Consider the following 19,086-nt stretch of genomic DNA (forward strand, 5'->3'; position numbering starts at 1 on the left):
CAGGTATCAGTGGCCAAATTCTCTTCTGCTGAATTCCACAGGGGCTGGTGGAAGACTGGGCTTATCACAGTCTCTGGAACTCTGCTATGATACAGGAAAGCCTGCAGACCCTGTGGGCTAGTATAAATGGATTGAAGTCTGTAGGAGTTTCAAATGCAAAGAACTTATTCTTCTTACCTGCTGCGATTTCCCCCATGAAACTTTTGGTGAGTGTGTGGAAACGGTACGAAAATGGAATTGGAAAAGCAGAGAAAGAGAACTCTGTAGTCTACTGGTGATTAGATCCCAAGGTCCTACTAGAGAGAGTAGTTTATCATATATACAGTACAGACCAAGTTAGCCCTAAATACATGTGAAAACACAGGTGAAATAAAGCTAACTTAAGCTGTATCCCAGCCACAAACCAGCTCAAATTCTATCTGGATTATAAGGATTGACCCATTTCCCTAACTTACAGACAAAAGAACATGTCCTCCCTTTTAGAAGACAGTATTGTGCTCACTTTGGCAGCACATATACTAAAATCGGAACAAGACACAGATTACCATGGCCCCTGCATAAGGATGACACAAATTCGTGAAGCATTCTGTATTTTAAAAACTGAGTTCATGTCTTTTTGCAGGGACACGGATGAAGCTGGAATCCATCATTCTCAGCAAACTAACAGAGGAACAGAAAACCAAACACTGTGTGTTCTCACTCATGAGTTGGGAGTTGAACAATGAGAACACATGGACACAGGAATGGGAACATCACACATCAGGGTCTATCGTGGGGGTTAGAGGCAAGGGGAGGGAGAGCATTAGGACAAATACCTAACACGTGCAGGCCTTGAAACCTAGATGACGGGTTGACAGGCACAGCAAACCAGCATGGCACATGTAAACCTATGTAGCAAACCTGCACATTCTACACATGTATCCTAGAACTTAAAGTATATATATTTTTTAAATTATATATACATATTTAAAAGTTTAAAAAGAATAAAATAGAAGACAGCATTTATACCAAGGGCTGTAGGATTTTATTTTTAATTACACAATTTCTGGCATGCAATAAAAAGCTATGAAATAAGTGAAGAAGCAGGATGTACTCCTAGTTAAGAGGAAAAAAAAACTGAATAGTAGCAGATCCACTAATGGTTCAAATATTGGAATAAACAAAGATTTTAAAATAACCATTGAAATATGTTAAAGAAATTTGAGGATAAGATTGACAAATTGGATAAAAAGAGTGAGAATTTCAAAAGATAAAACTGCTAAAATAGAACCAAGTGAAAATTCTAGAACTGAAAAAAAACTACAATGCATGAAATTAAAAATGTGTTTAATAGAGCTAAAGCAAAATGGACACAGCAGAGAAAACAGCATCAGTCATTTTATCCAGGTCATCACAAACTGGTTGAAAATTTAAAAAAAATGGAAAAATTGTAAGATGCACAAATAAAATAAATTATTAAATGCAGACATAGAAAATAGATTATATTTAGCAGAACAACAATGAAAATCATGGCTGACTTTCATCAGAAAACAACGGGTGACAGCTGGGTATAAAGGTGTGCACCTGTAGTTCCAGCTACCTGGGAGGCTGAGGCAGGAGAATTGGTTAAGCTGAAGAATTCACGTCCAGTCTGAGCAATATAGCAAGATCCTGTCTCTTAAAAAAAAAAAAGAAAAGAAAAGAAAAAGAAAAAAAGAAACAATGGAAGACAAAAGACGATAGAATTGACATCTTCAAAGTGCTAGAAGAGGGCGGGTGCGGTGGCTCACGCTTGTAATCCCAGCACTTTGGGAGGCTGAGGCGGGCGGATCACGAGGTCAGGAGATCCAGACCATCCTGGCTAACACGGTGAAACCTCATCTCTGCTAAAAATACAAAAAATTAGCCGGGCGTGGTGGTGGGCACCTGTAGTCCCAGCTACTCGGGAGGCTGAGGCAGGAGAATGGCATGAACCCCGGAGGCAGAGCTTGCGGTGAGCCGAGATCATGCCACTGCACTCCAGCCTGGGCGACAGAGCGAGACTCCGTCTCAAAGTGCTAAAAGAAAAAAAAACCGTAATTCTGTAAATGAAGTACATATAGACATTTTTAAACAAACAAAAGGTGAGAAAATATGTCACCAGCTTTTGAAGCTAAAAGAAACAACTCAAGATGAAAGCAAAGATCTGCAGGAAGGAAGGAAGGATGACAAAAAGCTCAAATACGTGCATGAACATAAAAGAATACTTTAAATTTTCAAAATTATTGACTATTAAAAACCACAGGCCAGGCACGGTGGCTCACACTTGTAATGTCATCATTTTAGGAGGTCGAGGCAGGTGGATTGCTTGAGCTCAGTAGTTCAATACCAGCCTGAGAAACATGGTGAAACCCCATCTGTACAAAAAAAACCCCACAAAAATTAACTGGGTGTGGTGGTGCGCACCTGTAGTCCCAGCTACTCAGGATGCTGAGGTGGGAGAATGGCTTGAGCCTGGGAGATAGAGGTTGTAGTGAGCTGAGATTGTGCCAGTGCACTCCAGCCTGGGCAACAGAGCAAGACCCTGTCTCAAAACAAAAAACAAAAACCGCCAAAGCAAAACACAATAAAGTTTAGGGGTTTATAATATATAGAGAAATAAAATATGTGACATCAATAGCACAATGAACTAGAGAGGAATTAAGTGGATTTTTTTTTTTTTTTTTTTGGCAAAGATTTTACATTGTTCACAAAGTAGCAAAATACTAACTGATTCTTGTGATAAATTGGAGCGGTAAGTTGAGGATGCATATAGTAATCACTACAGTCCCCTACCCGGGCCCCAGCAAAGGAACCTTGTCACAACTGGAGTGGGAGGATAGTTACTACTGTCATCTACCGGGAAGAGGCTTTGTTTTTTTTGGTTGTTGTTGTTGTTGTTGTTGAGATAGAGTCTCGCTTTGTCGCCCAGGCTGGAGTGCAGTGGCCGGATCTCAGCTCACTGCAAGCTCCGCCTCCCAGGTTCATGCCATTCTCCTGCCTCAGCCTCCCGAGTAGCTGGGACTACAGGCGCCCGCCACCTCGCCCGGCTAGGTTTTTGTATTTTTTAGTAGAGACGGGGTTTCACCGTGTTAGCCAGGATGGTCTCGATCTCCCGACCTCGTGATCCGCCCGTCTCGGCCTCCCAAAGTGCTGGGATTACAGGCTTGAGCCACCGCGCCTGGCCGAGGCTTTGTTTTAATGAAAATTTTGTAGATGAGGAAACAGACTCCTAGAGGTTAAATCACTTTCTCTAACACTACCTGTGATAAGCTGAATAATGGCTCCCCAAAATGTCCACATTCTAATCCCTAGAATCTGTGAATATGTTACCTTACATGGGTAAACAGTTTGCAGATGTGTTGAGGATCTCGAGATGGGAAGATTATTCTGGATTACCCTGGTGGGTCCAAAGTAATCACAAGAGCTTTTATAAGAGGAAGGCAGTTGGGTCAGAGTCAGAGAGAACATATTCTGATGAAAGAAGGGGTGACAGAAAGAGGGGGAATAGATAGAGACTGAGAATGAGTGAAAATGTTACATTTCCAGCTTTGAGGATGGAAGGCGCCTCAAGCCAAGGGATGGAGGCACCCTCTAGAAACTGGAAGAGGTTAGGAAATGGATTTTTCCCTAGAGCTTCCTGAGGTAGCACAGCCCTGCTGACACCTTAATTTCAGTTCATTAAAAACCATTTCGAACTTTTGACCTAAACAACTTTAAGGTAATAAAACTATTTTTAAGTCACTAAGTTTGTAGTAATTCATCATAGCAGTAATGGGAAATTAATATACCTATCCAACTAGGATTTTCTTCTAGGTTTTTCTGTTTTCCCAGTCTATGCCTTTATTCACAAGATGGACATAGTTACCATAATGAGAAGAAAAGCTAAAGCATTTATCAGAATGTTTTTGCCCTGCAGATATCTCTGATATTGCCTAACTGATCATAGTGTTCCTAAAATTGAAATAGACAGGCAACCTACCAAAGCCTTATTTGATTTGTGGAAGTGTTACATACAGTGGAAAGAATCCAGCAACCAGCAGACTCCTCATAACATGAGAGCTTCCTAAATCTTAAATTCAAAATATATATACATATATATGTGTCTATATATATGCACATGTATATACATGTATGTACACATATATATGCATACATATATAGAGATACTTTTATTTATATATGTTTATTTAGGCACGTGTTAAAACGAAAAACTTCAGCTGAATTAAATTTAAAGGAGTTTAACTGAGCAATGAATGCTTTGCAATTCAGGCAGCCCCCAGAATCACAGAAGTTTCAGAGACTCCAGTGCAGCCACGTGGTGGAAGATTTATGGACAGCAAAAGGAAAGTGATATACTGAAAACGGAAATGAGATACAGAAACAACTGGATTGGTTAACAGCTCTGTGTTTGCCTTGTTTGAACATGGTTCAAATAAGGTTGGCTACATTTGATTGGCTGGAACTCAGCGATTGGTACAGGTCTGTGTTGTGGTCGGTTTATACCTCCACTTGTTATAGTTCATGATGTACAGAAAAATCTTTAGGCTGAACTTAAATATGTAAGGAGGTGGCTATAGGCTAAGCTTGATTTAACACACGCATACATGTACAAATATACATATATGCATGTATATATACTATATACACACGTTCTATGGAAATCTATATAGATATGCTTACAGATATTCACATATATATGTGTGTGTGTATGTAGTATGTGTATTTCCACGTATATGAGCAAAATGTCCTTGAAAAAATACAAAAACTGTTTAGAAAGCTACATCCAAGAAGGGGAACTGAGATCCTAGAGGATAAAGGTGGGAGTTTATTGTTATGGTTAGATATCCTTTTGTACTTTTTAAATGTTGACCCATGTAAGTATATCGCTGATATTTTTAAAAACACACATAAAATTTAAAAAAAATAAAGAATTCTTCTATGATACTATTGGGGCTAAGAAAATGATACCCCAAAATGAAGGCTTCAGAAGCAGCCCAGAAGCTTCTCTTCCAAAAGTTTCTCTCTGACGTTCTCTTGACCTGCTATCATTGACCCCTCATTCTTTCCTGAGGCTAACAATAGAAACTAGAATCTCTCTTCCCCAAAGGTGGATCAAAAAACCAGAACCCCTTTTCCCCAACATCAGTCATAGGACCTAAAAACATTACTCAAACTTATCCCCCACCTTTCTGTGTAAAAACTGACCATACAGAAATTATCTGACCTATCTTGTTTGATTATAGATTGCAAGACTCCCATTCCAGAAAGGGTCCTGTCCCATACTCAGAAGGAAGGAATGCTGCTCAGAGAGGCCAAGAAGAATCTAGACAGACAGGCCTTGCTGGGGTTTTTCCCCCACTCGGTCTATTAGCATTAGATCTCACATTTTTTGCTCAATCCTATTTCCACACGGCCATCCATAGTTTGTTGAACCTGAGGGTAAAAATGGACAATTTCCCCTGTATCTTCGGGTCTTCATTCTGAAGGCTCCCGTGCACATTAATTCGTTTGTATGCCTTTTTTTCCCAAGAATCTACCTTTTGTTGGTTGATTCTCAGCGAACCTTTGGAAGGCGAAGAAGTTTGCCCTTTGCCTTTGTAATACGTCCGTCAGCAAGAGTCAAGAGAGACTCCATATGCTTTTCCCCAAGACCCTCAACCACGTCCTCCACCCAACCTTCACTGCCTTTCCTTCACTGTCTGCCTTGAGACAGTGGGGCCTAATCACTCTATGCCTTTCCTTCCTGTTTCCAGAGGAATCTCAGACCCTAGGGAAGCTCCCATTTCCCATGGTTCTCTGCACCAGTATAATACCTCCCCTTGCCCCCTCGACTTCCTTCCGTCCTTGCTTTATTTTCTTCATAGCATTGATCACTAATCTGGTATTCTATACCTTACTCCCTTATCTGGATCATCACCTGTATCCCTCTAATACAAACTGAGCTCTATCAGAGCAAGGATTCTTGTCTGCCTTGTTCATTCCTGTAGCCAAAGCCTGAGTAAGAGTGCCTGGACATACTGAGAGAAGAGAGACAGACTCTCTCATATTGTTTTATATTGTTTTATACTCAGAAAAAGAGAAGAGAAGAGAAACTAAAGACAGGTAGCCCAGCACCTAGGAACCAGACCTGAAACCCAGGACTGGGCCTGCCTGACCTAAGCCTAGTAGTTAAAGATCGACCCCTGACCTAACTGGTTGTTATCTATAGATTCCAGACATTGTATGGAAAGGCACTGAAAAAATCCCTGTCCTGTCCTGCTTCGTTCTGATTACCGGTGCATGCAGCCCCCAGTCACGTACCCCCTACTTGCTCAAATCGAACACGACCCTCTCATGCGGACCCCCTCTTAGAGCTGTGAGCCCTTAAAAGGGACAGGAATTGCTCACTCTGGGAGCTCGGCTCTTGAGACAGGAGTCTTGTCAATGCTCCCAGCCAAATAAACCGCTTCCTTCTTTAACTCCCTTTCTGAGGAGTTTTGTCTGCGGCTTGTCCTGCTACAATACACCAGGCTCCCAATGAACACTTAATAATGGAGGAAGACAGTGATCATTGAATACTATGCTGGGAACCACAGCTTTGCTGGCACTAAAATGAAGAAGAGATAAACAGAGGGATGTATAATCCCTATGGCCACCCATCCACCAGCCTGGCAAGGACTGGGTGGAAAGAAGAAACTGCTGTCAAGGCATGTCCCGTTGTATGTCAGATCCCTCCACACACTTCCACCTTGCAGCAAGAAAAATGCCTGGAAGCCAACTAAACAAGTGGCAGTGTTTGAAGGATAAGGGCCCCTGTGGCTAGGAAACTGCTGATGTGAGAAGGAGAGCACAATTCTACTCACATTTGCAACAGGTAGTGGAGCACCATGAGAAACTTAAATACTGAAATGTTATTATAGTCTTAAGACAGAACATAAAAACCTTCAGCAAGAATAACTAAATGTGGCATTTGGTATTTGCCACATCATTTGTGTTAATCATAGAACATTTCTCAGGGGAGGAGCTCCTAACATTTCTTATATGTAAATATATACTTCATGTAAGTGTCTTTATGAGAATATCGTCTGTGAAAAGCAAATCATTCAACAAATATTTACTGAGCAGTCTTCTGTGCACCAGGCACTGTGCTAGTCCCTGGGAAAATGACACAATAAATAAGATGACACCCTTATGAAACTTACATTCTAATAAAGAAGCCCAGCACTAAACAAGACACCCAAACCACAAAGACAGTCATTTCAGGCAGTGACTTGTGATGCAAAAGAAACAAATTTGGGGGTCTGAAGATTCCTACTTGAGGATGGGCATGGAGGAAGGCAGAGCAGACACCAGTGGGGCCTCCTTGTCCTTCTGACGTCCCCTGGCCATGCACTACAGCTGCTTGCTCCTCACAATGTGATCCTCAGAACATCAGCAAGGGAGCTTCTAAGAGCTGCAGCATCTCAGGCCTCCTAACAGAACTCTTTAACCAATCTGCATTTTAACAAGATCCCCAGGGTTTGCGAACACACTAAAGTTTGAAAACTACTCTTCAGGACTGTTTCTAACTGCCTGTATTTGCATATTCCCACTGCTCTTTCTGCATAAAGAGGAGCAATCAGAAGTGCTCTCTCCTTCCCCCCCATGATCCTGTACCAGTGGAGGGGGTATGGAAATGTTCAAGTCCCTCAGCACTCACACAGGTAACCCAGAGGCAGCCTTTTATGCCTTTCCCAGAGCTTCCCACAGGATGAAGCTTGGTGGCCTGCGGTGGTGGCTGGTGCCTCTCGCCACTGATTTCCCCTGCTACTGCCTCCTGTGCCTCCCAAGCCACCTGCTGTCATCTGCTTGCTTGCCTCAGGGTGCTCCGAGGGGAACCCAAGTAAGACAGGGGCCTCTCTGAAGATGTGAGCTGAGAACTGAAGAATGAAAGAAGCCACCTGGTGAAGAGCTGGGAGAGGGAGCAGTCAGTGGAAAGGCCCTGAGGCTCGGGAAAACTGCAATGCTCAAGGACTAGAATGGAGACCAGAGGCAGGAGCACAGTGGGGAGCCCTGTCGAGGGTGGATACAGAAGTACAAGAGTAGAGAAGGGAAGAGTGGATGCTGTTTGCACTAATGCAGTGAGATGATTATGGCTTAGACATGTCAGTTGCGAGCAAAAGGACCAGAGGCAGGTGGAAGAGTGTTGACCTGTCGTAAAGCCAGGGTTGAAAAACAAACTGTGCAAAATATTCACACACTCAGCAAGCTTCGGATGGATGCATAAAATTAAGCAAATCCTCCAGTCTTACCTGTCTCTATACTAGGGACGCATAAGCTAATGGCTACACCCCAAATGTTTGTTCCTTAGGTTACAATGCCCAGCACTCAGTAACATTTCCTTCTCTAAAAATCTAGAAAATGTTCAAAGAGAAGCTAACTGTTAGGGCTCAGAAAACAATACTTCAAAATGAAATTCCCAGAAGTAAAAGGTTTTCTTCTGACCTTCTCCTGCTCTTCTGTCTCTCAGTCTCATTCTCCCGTGAGGCTAGCCATAGACACTAGAATCCCTCTTCCCAAGGCTGGTCATAGAAACCAGAACCTCTTTTATTCCCTGAAGACAGCCATAAAGCCTAAAAATATCACTCTATTCTTCCTCTGCTTTTCTGTGCAAAAACTGGCCATAACGACATGATCTGGCCTGCCTTGTTTGACTGCAGGTCATATAACCCCATTCCAGAGGGTATTCCACCCGATACCCAGAAGGAAAGCAAGCTGCACAGAGAGAATCTGATAGACAAGAGTCTAGACAAACAGGCCTTGCTGGGTTTCCCCATTCTGTCTATTAGCAGATTATACATTTTTTGTCCAATCCTGTTTCCACACAGCTGTCCATACTTTATTGAACCTAAGCATAAAAATGGACAGTTTCCCCTGTATCCTGGGTCTTCATTCTGCAGGCTCCTGTGTATACTCATTAAGTAAATATGTATGTGTTTTCTTCAATAAATCTGCCCTTTAGCTGGGCATAGAGGCTTACGCCTATAATCCCAACACTTTGGGAGGCTGAGGCAAGAGCCCAGGAGTTTGAGACCAACCTGGGCAACATAGGGAGACCCTAGCTCTACAAAAAATAATAATAATAAAAAAAATTAGCTGGCATGGTGTTATGTGCCTGTGGTCCCAGATACTCATGAGACTGAGGCTGTAGTGAGCTGTGATCACACCACTGTACTGTCTAGCCTGGGCAATAGAGCCTAGGCAACATAGCGAGATCCTGTCTCAAAAAGGAGAAGAAATGAGTTAAAAAATTAATCTGCCTTTTGTGAGCTGATTTTTCAGCAAAACTTCAGAGGTCCAAGGGAACACAACAATAACTACACAACAATAACTAAGATAGTCATGAACTCACTTCCTGGCTTTTGTGTTCCTGAGCTTAGACTAATTTTCATTCCTTTAACAAACATGTATTAGGTAGCACCTGTTGGCAGGCACTGTAGATTCCAAGATGGGCCAGATAAGGTTACAGCAGGGAGCAGCCCCAGCTATTATAATTCCACATAAGTGTGATAAACACACTATGAACAAAGAGGTATGCAACTACTGAAAGAAGTATCCAACCCTTTTATTGGGAGTTAGAGAAAGCTTACAGAAAAGGTAAAACAAAACTGGCATTTGAGTTGGATTTAAAGAGTGAGTAAAAGTTTGTCAGTCAAGGAAGAGGAAAAATGGCAGTTATCTGAGGAAAAGTTCAGTAGGGCTGGAATATCCAAGCAATGGGCAGTGAGTAGGGGAGCTATGCATTGCAGAGCTTTCCTAACTTCAGGACTTTTTATTTATTTATTTATTTATTTATTTATTTATTTATTTATTTTATTTTATTTTTATTTTTTTGAGACGGAGTTTCTCTCTTGTCACCCAGGCCGGAGTGCAATGGTGTGATCTCTTCTTATTCATTATTCATTCATTATTCACCCCTTCTTATTCATTAGGCTAAGAAGGAGTCCACCTGACTTTCCTGCCTGTCTGACCCTATGGGCATTTAAGTTTGAGATCCTGATGTAGCAATTTGGGAAGCTCAGGGTGGTAGAAACCACCCCTGAGCAAGAATCAGCTGTTCCTTCTCCATGACCTAGCCCCGTCATCTATGAAGAAAGCTGGTTGTGCTAGATGGTCCCCCCTCCTGGCTTGGACAGAAAATCTAAGATTCTGTTTTCCAACAAAACTCCAAAGTCTCTGAAAAGGACAACCTGATTCAGTTCCCTCCAGAGTAAGTAAAGACAATACTGACACCTAGTGGCCCATTAACCAGCTCCATTTAATGCCCTAAAATTTCCAAGGACGGCTGAGTGTTTCGGTGCTGCCAAAACCTTCTTCATGTCCAAAGATACAGGAAACAAAAAATCGCCAAAAATTAATGACATTGAAACAAAAGATAGCATGTGCTGGTTTGTTTTCTAAACCTCTCTGGTGAGGATCCGGCTATATCTTGTTTGTCTTAAACATATTCACTATGTCAAAGCATTTGTATTTAACAATGTATTTCTCTTACATCATGAAAACGAATACGCTTTTAAAAATGCAAGGCTTATTTCCCAGGAGGTAAAAAGCCCAAATACTCTAAACTGTTTTATAATTATTTATTTGATTTATTAATTAGTCTTCTAAACCCTGAAAAGTAAATAATAAACATCTGAGATTATGAGGACAGGAACTCCATTTGACTAGTTTTTGTGAAGATCTCACCACAGTCTTAAATCCTTAAATGTGGAACAATGAAGTTACTACAGGAGTGAGGGCTGAGGCAGAAATGGCAGGAGAAACACATTTTGAGAATGTCTTTCACTTCCAATGGGCTAATAATTACCAGAGTTTTAAAATCAGCACAATCTAAAATATAACACTTGGTGACATTTAGTCTGACTGTTGATTGAAGTAAAATAAAAGAGTAAAAAAAATGTATTTTAGTAATTATTATTTCACATTGAAAGCTTTTGATTTTGTCAAAAAGGATAAGTGGCCTGGCCTTCCGATCCTGACATAAGCTCACATCTCATTGCAATACTTTAAATCAGACTTCAGAATGTGGCATTGGTGAGCAGTGGGGAAGACTTCATGCTAGTTAAACACACCTAAGCAATGTGCCTTTTTATTAGTGAAAAAGGCAAGAGCTGGTATCATGACACAAATGAAAGGCTCAAGACAGACATTCAAGAAAAAGTAAAATGACTCACAGACTCCCTCTCCTGTCATAGACAATGAAACTAGGGAGAAAACCAAAAAAATAAATAGCCACTACCAAAAAAGAGAATTGAATGCTGTAATATGCAAAAGACAGTGGCCAAGAAAGGACGCTGGCTCGCAGAGGGTGCTGAAACTCCCAAGAATGTTCCTTGATACTCCCAAATTGGATAAGAAATGCAAGAAGGATGATATCCTCTTTGCCTCTTTTGATTTCAAGGAAGTACACAGAAATGGCCTGAGGTGGTGAAAAATGAAAAGAGAATAGTCAAATCGATCCCCCTGTGCAGAAGCACAGGCTACTAGACTCCACGCTAAATGGGCGAGAAGCATTTAGAAGGTGTTACCCTGTACTTCATTAAGTGGAGCAATCGCAGGTTTGGAACAGAAAACAAAATGTAAGAAAGAAGAACAGAAACCAGTTCCTGTAAGAATGATTGCACCCAAACCTAGCTGACTGTTCCCTTGCCCTACCCCATCCACAGGCTACAGACAGGGGGATGGAAAAACCCCTGAGCCTTCCAGCTGCAGCCAGAGGACGAGGCTAGTCTCAGAAAATGGTGGAAGGAGGGCTCGCAAGAATTCATTCAGAACAACAACATTCACGCAACAGAGTGAGACACTGTCTTTAAAAAATAAATACAATAAAAAAAAAATTCTTCAAGCTTGGAGGCAGAAAATGAACACAAAACCTCTAGTAATCTGTAACCCCACCTTAAAATAAAAAGAAAAAATTGTTTGTTGAAATAATGAAATCTAGCCAAGAAATCAAAATAAAGACCTCAGATTTAGAGAAGCCCAGATGAAACAACGTGGAGTGAGCATTGAATCAATTTAAATACAGTATTAATCAAAATCAAATGGGGAGTTAGGACTGGGAAGTAAAATAGAAATATTATAAACTTTGATCATTAAAAAAGCAACTCATGATATTTCAAGAAATGAGCAGATGCCAATAAATACTGGATAAAATTTAAAGACAGTTTAGAAAAGAATGAGACCAACCTGTTAAACGTTTGACCTCATTTTTCTTAACATTCAACATACCTAAATAGTGATAAAGATAGTCATGGGAGCCACTGTGCTAGGCACTGGGAACCCAATATGAATAAGACAGTATTCATATGGCCTCTGCCTTCCGAAGGTATTTAATCTTTGGACAAAAATAACGATTATCATATTTGAACATTTTATTAGACATTTTACATTAACCTTATCACTTGCATCCTAGTATAAAATAGGCACTGATCAAGGTGCTTTACATGTGTAACATGGGTTCTTCACAACAGAGCTACGGCAAAGATACAGTATTGTCTTCATTTTATATTTGATAAGGAAGTAAAAAGTATTTATCTAAAGTTTATGAAGTTCATTACTTCCATTTCTGTCTGTTAAATTCAAGTAAAATTTCAAAGAGCATTTTATGAAAGAAGGAACAAAAATAAGGGAAAGAAAAAACAAGGAGGGAAGGGAGGAAAGAAGGGAGGAAAAAAAAAGGATCAGTTTCAGCTCAACTGTTAATTAGCTTGCCACAAAAAGAATAAAATACCGAGGAATACACCTAACTAGGGAGGTAAAAGTCCTCTACAAGGAGAGCTACAAACCACTGCTCAAAGGAATCAGAGAAGACACAAACGGATAAACATTCCATGCTCATGGATAGGAAGAATTAATATTGTCAAAATGGCTACATTCCCTATAGCAATTTGTAGATTCAATGCTACACCTATTAAATTACCATTGGCATTCTTCACAGAACTAGAAAAAACTATTTTAAAATTCATATGGAAGCAAAAAAGAGCCTGAATAGCCAAGACAATCCTAAGCAAAAAGAACAAAGCTGGAGGCATCACATTACCTGAACTTCAAACTATACTATACGGCTACAGTAACCAAAATAGCTTGACACTGGTACAAAAACAGACACATAGACCAATGGAACAGAATAGAGAACCCAGAAATAAGACCACACACCTACAACTATCTGATCTTCAGCAAACCTGACAAAAACCAGCAATGAGAAAAGGACTCCCTATTCAAAAAATGGTGCTCAGATAACTGGCTAGCCATTTGCAGAAGATTGAAACTGGACCTCTTCCTTATACCTTATACAAAAATTAACTCAAGATGGATTAAAGACTTAAAGGTAAGTAAGACACAAAACTATAAAAATCCTGGAAAACCTAGGCAATACCATTCAGGACATAGGCATGGGCAAAGATTTCATAATAAAGACTCCAAAAGCAATGGCAACCAAAGTAAAATTGGCAAATAGGATCTAATTAAACTAAAGAACTTTTGCACAGCAAAAGAAACTATCAGCAGAGTAAACAGACAACCTACAGAACTGGAGAAAATTTGTACAAACTATGCATCTAACAAAGGTCTAATATCTAGCATCTATAAGGAACAAATTAATTTACAAGAAAAAAAAACCTATAAAAAAGTGGGCAAAGGACATGGACAGACATTTTTTTCAAAAGAAGACATACATCGAGAGGCTGAGGCAGGAGAATCACTTGAACCCGGGAGGTGGAGGTTGCAGTGAGCCGAGATCGTGCCACTGCACTCCAGCCTGGCGACACAGCGACACTCCATCTCAAAAAAAAAAAAAAAGACTAACACGCGGCCGACAATCATATGAAAAAAAGCTCAACATCACTGATCATTAGAGAAATGGGAATCAAAACCATAATGAGATACCATCTAACACCAGTCAGAATGGCTACTATAAAGTCAAAAAATAACAGACGCTGGCGAGGTTGTGGAGAAAAAGGAACACTTATACACTGTGGGTAGGAGTGTAAATTAGCTTAGCCATTATGGAAGAGAGAGTGGTGATTCCTCTAAGACCTAAAGACAGAAATACTATTTGGTCCAGCAATCACATTACAGGGTATATACCCAAAGGAGTAGAAATCATTCTATTATAAAGACACATGCACGTGTATGTTCGTTGCAGCACTAGTCACAATAGCAAAGACGGAATCAATCTAAATGCCCATCAGTGGTAGACTGGATAAAGAAAATGTGGCACATACACACCATGGAATACTATGTAGCCATAAAAAATGAGAACATGTTCTTTGCAGGGACATGTGTGGAGCTGGAGGCCATTATCCTTAGCAAACTAACAAGAACAGAAAACCAAATACCGCATGTTCTCACTTGTAAGTGTGAGCTGAATGATGAGAACACATGGACACACAGAGGGGAACGACACCCAGTGGGGCCTGTTGGAGGGTAGAGGGTGGTAGGACGGAGAGGATCAGAAAAAATAACTCATGGATACTAGGCTTAATACCTGGGTGATGAAATAATCTGTGCAACAAACACCCATGACACAAGTTTACCTATGTAACAAACCTGCACATGTACCCCTGAACTTAAAAGTTTTAAAAAAAGACAAAAAACCTGTTAATTAGCTGAGTGCCCTAACTAGTCTGCATCTTAGACCAGAGGGTTGGTCCTAGTTGTCACCATATTCGTTCCCTTTTTCTTCTACTTATATAACTCCTGGATTTCAGTTGGGCGCATGACTGCCCAGTACAAGGGCTATAATTTCCAGCCTCCTTAGCATCTAATGTGACCATGTGACTATGCCACAACCCAATGGATTGTAAGATGGTTTTGTGTAATTTCTGGGAAGTGTTCTTTAAAGGAGAGAATGTTTCTCCTCACCTCACACCAGACCCACCCACCCGCTCCTTGCAACATGAATATGCAAGGAGTGTGCATATCCACCCTTTTCCAACATGACAATGGGGCTCCCTTCTAAGAAGGCAGGAACAGAAAGCTGTAGGCGGCCTAGCTCCCAGATGATTATGGAGCTGCCACACCAGCTCTGGCCTAGCTACATCTGGACTTCACAGGACAGAGAAACAAACGTCTATCTGATTTAAGCCACTATTTTAGCCTTCCAGTTACAGCTAATTCTAATCTTCACAGATACAAGTGGCTTTTCTTTCCATCTTTTAAAGCACCGAAAACCCTTAATTCACATTAGAACAATCACAGGGTAATGCTCAGGTTGAAGCAGGAGTAGGGGACAAAGACACATTTTATCAATGATAAAGGTGAAGCTCAGAGAGAAGTAACTGACTAGCAAAGGGCAATGCTCAGATCTGGGCCTGCATCAGTCTGGCTTCAGCAGGTTCTCGCCGGCAACACAGAACTGTCGTTTTGGATCCATTTCCCTTTTGATGCTGTATAGTCCCCAATTCCCTGAATCCTCCTCTGCTCAAGAGGTATAAAAGCAATTTTACTCCTCATCAAATGTGGAGACCTGACAAAATATTTTAATCCTGGAAAAAAAAAAAAAAAAAAAAAAAGCCAAAGGGACAAATGCTGTCTCTTTCAAAAGCTGACATACAATTTTTGACCAAGAAAGAAAAGGAATCATGAAGGGAAAGAGTCAGAGAGGAGCCAATCGCCAATTATAAAGGACTCCTATAGCTTCCACTCTCTGTACCTGGAGAATAACTCCCGACTGCCTCCCAAACACTTTTCTCCAGCCCTGTCTCTCCCCGGCTCCAAGAGGAAGTTGGAAACTCAAAAGCATCCATTCTACAAATAATGGTAAACATCTACATGGGAAGCACTGAGCTGAACACTGGGATTCCAATACAAATAAGACAAGATCCCTGACTTTCAAAGGCTTAAAATCTCTTGAAAAAATACCTATCACATTTGAACATTTTATTAGATGTTTCACATTAGCATCATGGCAGCCACTCACACCCTAGTATGAAATAGGTGGTGATCAAGGTACTCTTACACATATTAGGAGTTCCACGCAACATATCTATAAGAAATGTGTATTATCACCTTCATTTTACAGATGAGGAGATGAGGCACATAGCAATTGAATAGTTTGCCCATTGTAATACAGTAAGTTGCATATGTTGTATCATTTAAAACTCACAACAGTCTTAATTATTGGTACTTGTATAATGCTCTAAGTATTATATTCATTATTGGTAAAGTTGTAGAGAAATGGAAGGACAAAATTAAGTGCTGGGAGTTTAATACACGTTTAGTTGAAGAAATATGGAACGCAATTTAGAAAAATAAAATGATAGTTAAAAGTCTCACAGGTATTAAAACTCAAACATAAGCCCAGGGAAACTGAACTCCAAATCAAACCTCTTCTAAAAACTTACACTGTCACAAGGGCTATTCTGTGCTTAAGCAGAGGACCTAATGGAATCGCTCAGGAAGGAGATTTGAAGCAGCAGGTAGGGGAGCACTTACAAAATGCTTCTCAATGGAAGAGGCACCCAGGCTGAGCCCAAAAGGGTGGGGAAAGCCTTTCCATGTTGAGAGAACATGGAAAGTGCAAAATCCTGCACGCATTGAGAACTTGCCTCTGTGGAGGAAGTACTAGCCCCATGACTGGAATTTAGAATGGGAGGGACGGAGTAAAGAAAGACGTGAGTGGAAATGACATCTTTCTTTGCTGGCTTCTTAATCTCCAAGTGTCCACAACTTTCTGTAGGAATGCACTCCTCCTGCTTTTCTCGTGCAGTTAACAATTCATATTTTGTCTTAAAATTGACTCTGTTGTGTTCCTTTCTCTTGCGTCCGCATTTACCACCTTGCCATGTCTTATTAAATTATCTGCTATCTATTCCTTTTGTTATTTCCAATACCACATTTGGAGCATACCTTCGTTCACCACAAGTCTAGACAAGAGCAGTATCCCACCAGCCTACGGTTTTCAGCCCACCTTCCCAAAACTCACATGCCACACAAGGTCATGGGTCTCCAGGGCACAGGGCAAAAACTGGCATTTCACTCCCCCACACACACATACCCAATACAAATGGCACTAAAAATGTGGCGAGACATCTAGCCTTGCTGGCAACCAAAATAAATGCAGGTAATAACAAAGTTTTTACTTCTCAGACTTTGAAACAATTAGCAATACCCATTGTTGACAAAGATGTGAGGAAATGGGCACACACAGATCCTTTGGGGAGTCTACACTGATACAACTATGGTGGAAAGTCGTGCAGTCATGAGTATTAACATCCTTAAAAAGTTCATGTCCTTTCCCAGTAGTTCCCCTTCAAAGTGTTTCTCCTTAGAAATAATCTAGGCCGGGCATGGTGGCTTGTACCTGTAATCCCAGCTACTCCGTAGGGTGAGGCGGGAGGATCTCTTGAGGTCAGAAGTTCAAGACCAGCCTGGGCAACATAGCGAGATCGCGTCTCTTAAAAAATAATTAACAAATTAGCTGGGCACTGTGGCAGGTGCCTGTAGTCCCAAGCTACTTGGGAGGCTGAGGTGGGAGGATCCCGACAAGACATATAGGATGCTTTTTATAGCATAATCAAAAACTGAAAACAAACTATATAGCAGTTATCAAATTGGTTTAATAGCTATGGGATATATATGAGATATATATGAATACCACTCAGCTAATAGGCATGATACTGTAGATATACATTTATTGACATAAAAAAACTCAATATGGGCTGGGCATGGTGACTCACTGCTATAATCTCAGCACTTTGGGAGGCCAAGGTGGGCAGATCACTTGAGCCAAGGAGTTCAAGACCAGCTTGGGCAACATGGTGAGACCACGTCTCCACCAAAAATACAAAAATATAGCTAGGTGTGGTGATGCATGCCTATGGTCCCAGCTACTTGGGAGGCTGAGGTGGGAGGATTGCTTAAGCCTGGGGGCAGAGGTTGCATAAGCCAATATTGCACCACTGCACTCCAGCTTGGTTGACAGAGTGAGACCCTCTCTCAAAAAATAAAGAATCAATATGAATACATGCATTATTTATATGTGTGGGTTTATATGTGTATATGTATATATATCTACATATGAGTAATCCAAGTAAATTCCATAGCCAAATCTTGCCACAATATCATAACTAAAGAAAAATATTCCATACATTAGAAAAACAGAAAAAGTTTACATCAAAGTAACACAGACCTGAAACTAAGAGTGAATTCTTACTTAGACTGAAGGAGATCCAATGTTTCACCCCAAACAATACTTCTTATGCCCTCTTTTGCCCTTTTCTTTCTAATCTTACTGTCTTACAACCTGATGCCGCACAGAATCCTTCATCTTCCTCTGTTCCTCTCTCTCCATCACCCACAAAAAAATCTGACTCATGTCTCTTTCCTCACTCCTGTTTCTATAGAGGCCTCTACTCCTATTTTTTCCCCTCGCTCTACTGCAAGGCAGCCACATGCCTCCCCAAAGGCCATTCTGATCTTCAGTGATCTCCAAACTGATAAGCTGGGGAAGGGAGAGGGAGAGAAGAGAGATGAGAAAAGGGAGGGAGGAGGTATGGAGTAACATGCCCTCTGGGACAATTCCCAGATGGCAATATAAAAATATTAGTTATGTCTACTGAATAAAGATTCTTGGAAATACTCATTTCCATGATCAAATGTGACTGGCACAAAACTCAAAGACAGAATAGATGACAGGTCACTAAGGGCTAGGAGAAGGGAGGAAGGAGTTACTGCTTAATGGGTGCAGAGTTTCTGTTTGGGGTGATGAAAAAGTTTTGAAATAGTGGTGATGGTTGGGACTACAGTAAATAATAATGTATTACATATTTCAAAATAGGTAAAAGAGGATTTTAAAAGTTCTTCAGCAGAAAATGATAAATATTTGAGGTCACAGATGAGCTAATTAGCCTGACTTGCTCAGTCCACCATGAATACATGTGCCAGAACATCACGCTGTACCCCATACATATAGACAATTATTATTTGTCCGTTAAAAGAAAAATTAAAAATAGTTTAAAATGTCTGGACAAAGGATAAAAAATGTGTTTTAAATGGTTAAAATGGCAAATTTTATAAGATATTTATATGTGTGTATATATACATATATACACTTTTTTATATATATAC

The 19,086-nt window shown here is 40.7% G+C and overlaps 1 non-coding gene across 1 annotated transcript; it reads left to right on the forward strand.

Annotated features, from left to right (window-relative positions):
* Nucleotides 1-494: 494 nt before the first annotated feature.
* On the forward strand, nt 495-596 carry LOC123574197 (U6 spliceosomal RNA). Its single transcript, XR_006699094.2, has one exon. It is a non-coding gene; the product is annotated as a U6 spliceosomal RNA (small nuclear RNA).
* The last annotated feature ends 18,490 nt before the right edge of the window (nt 597-19,086 follow it).

Source organism: Macaca fascicularis, chromosome 6, assembly GCF_037993035.2.
Source record: "Macaca fascicularis isolate 582-1 chromosome 6, T2T-MFA8v1.1".
Taxonomy (NCBI): domain Eukaryota; kingdom Metazoa; phylum Chordata; class Mammalia; order Primates; family Cercopithecidae; genus Macaca; species Macaca fascicularis.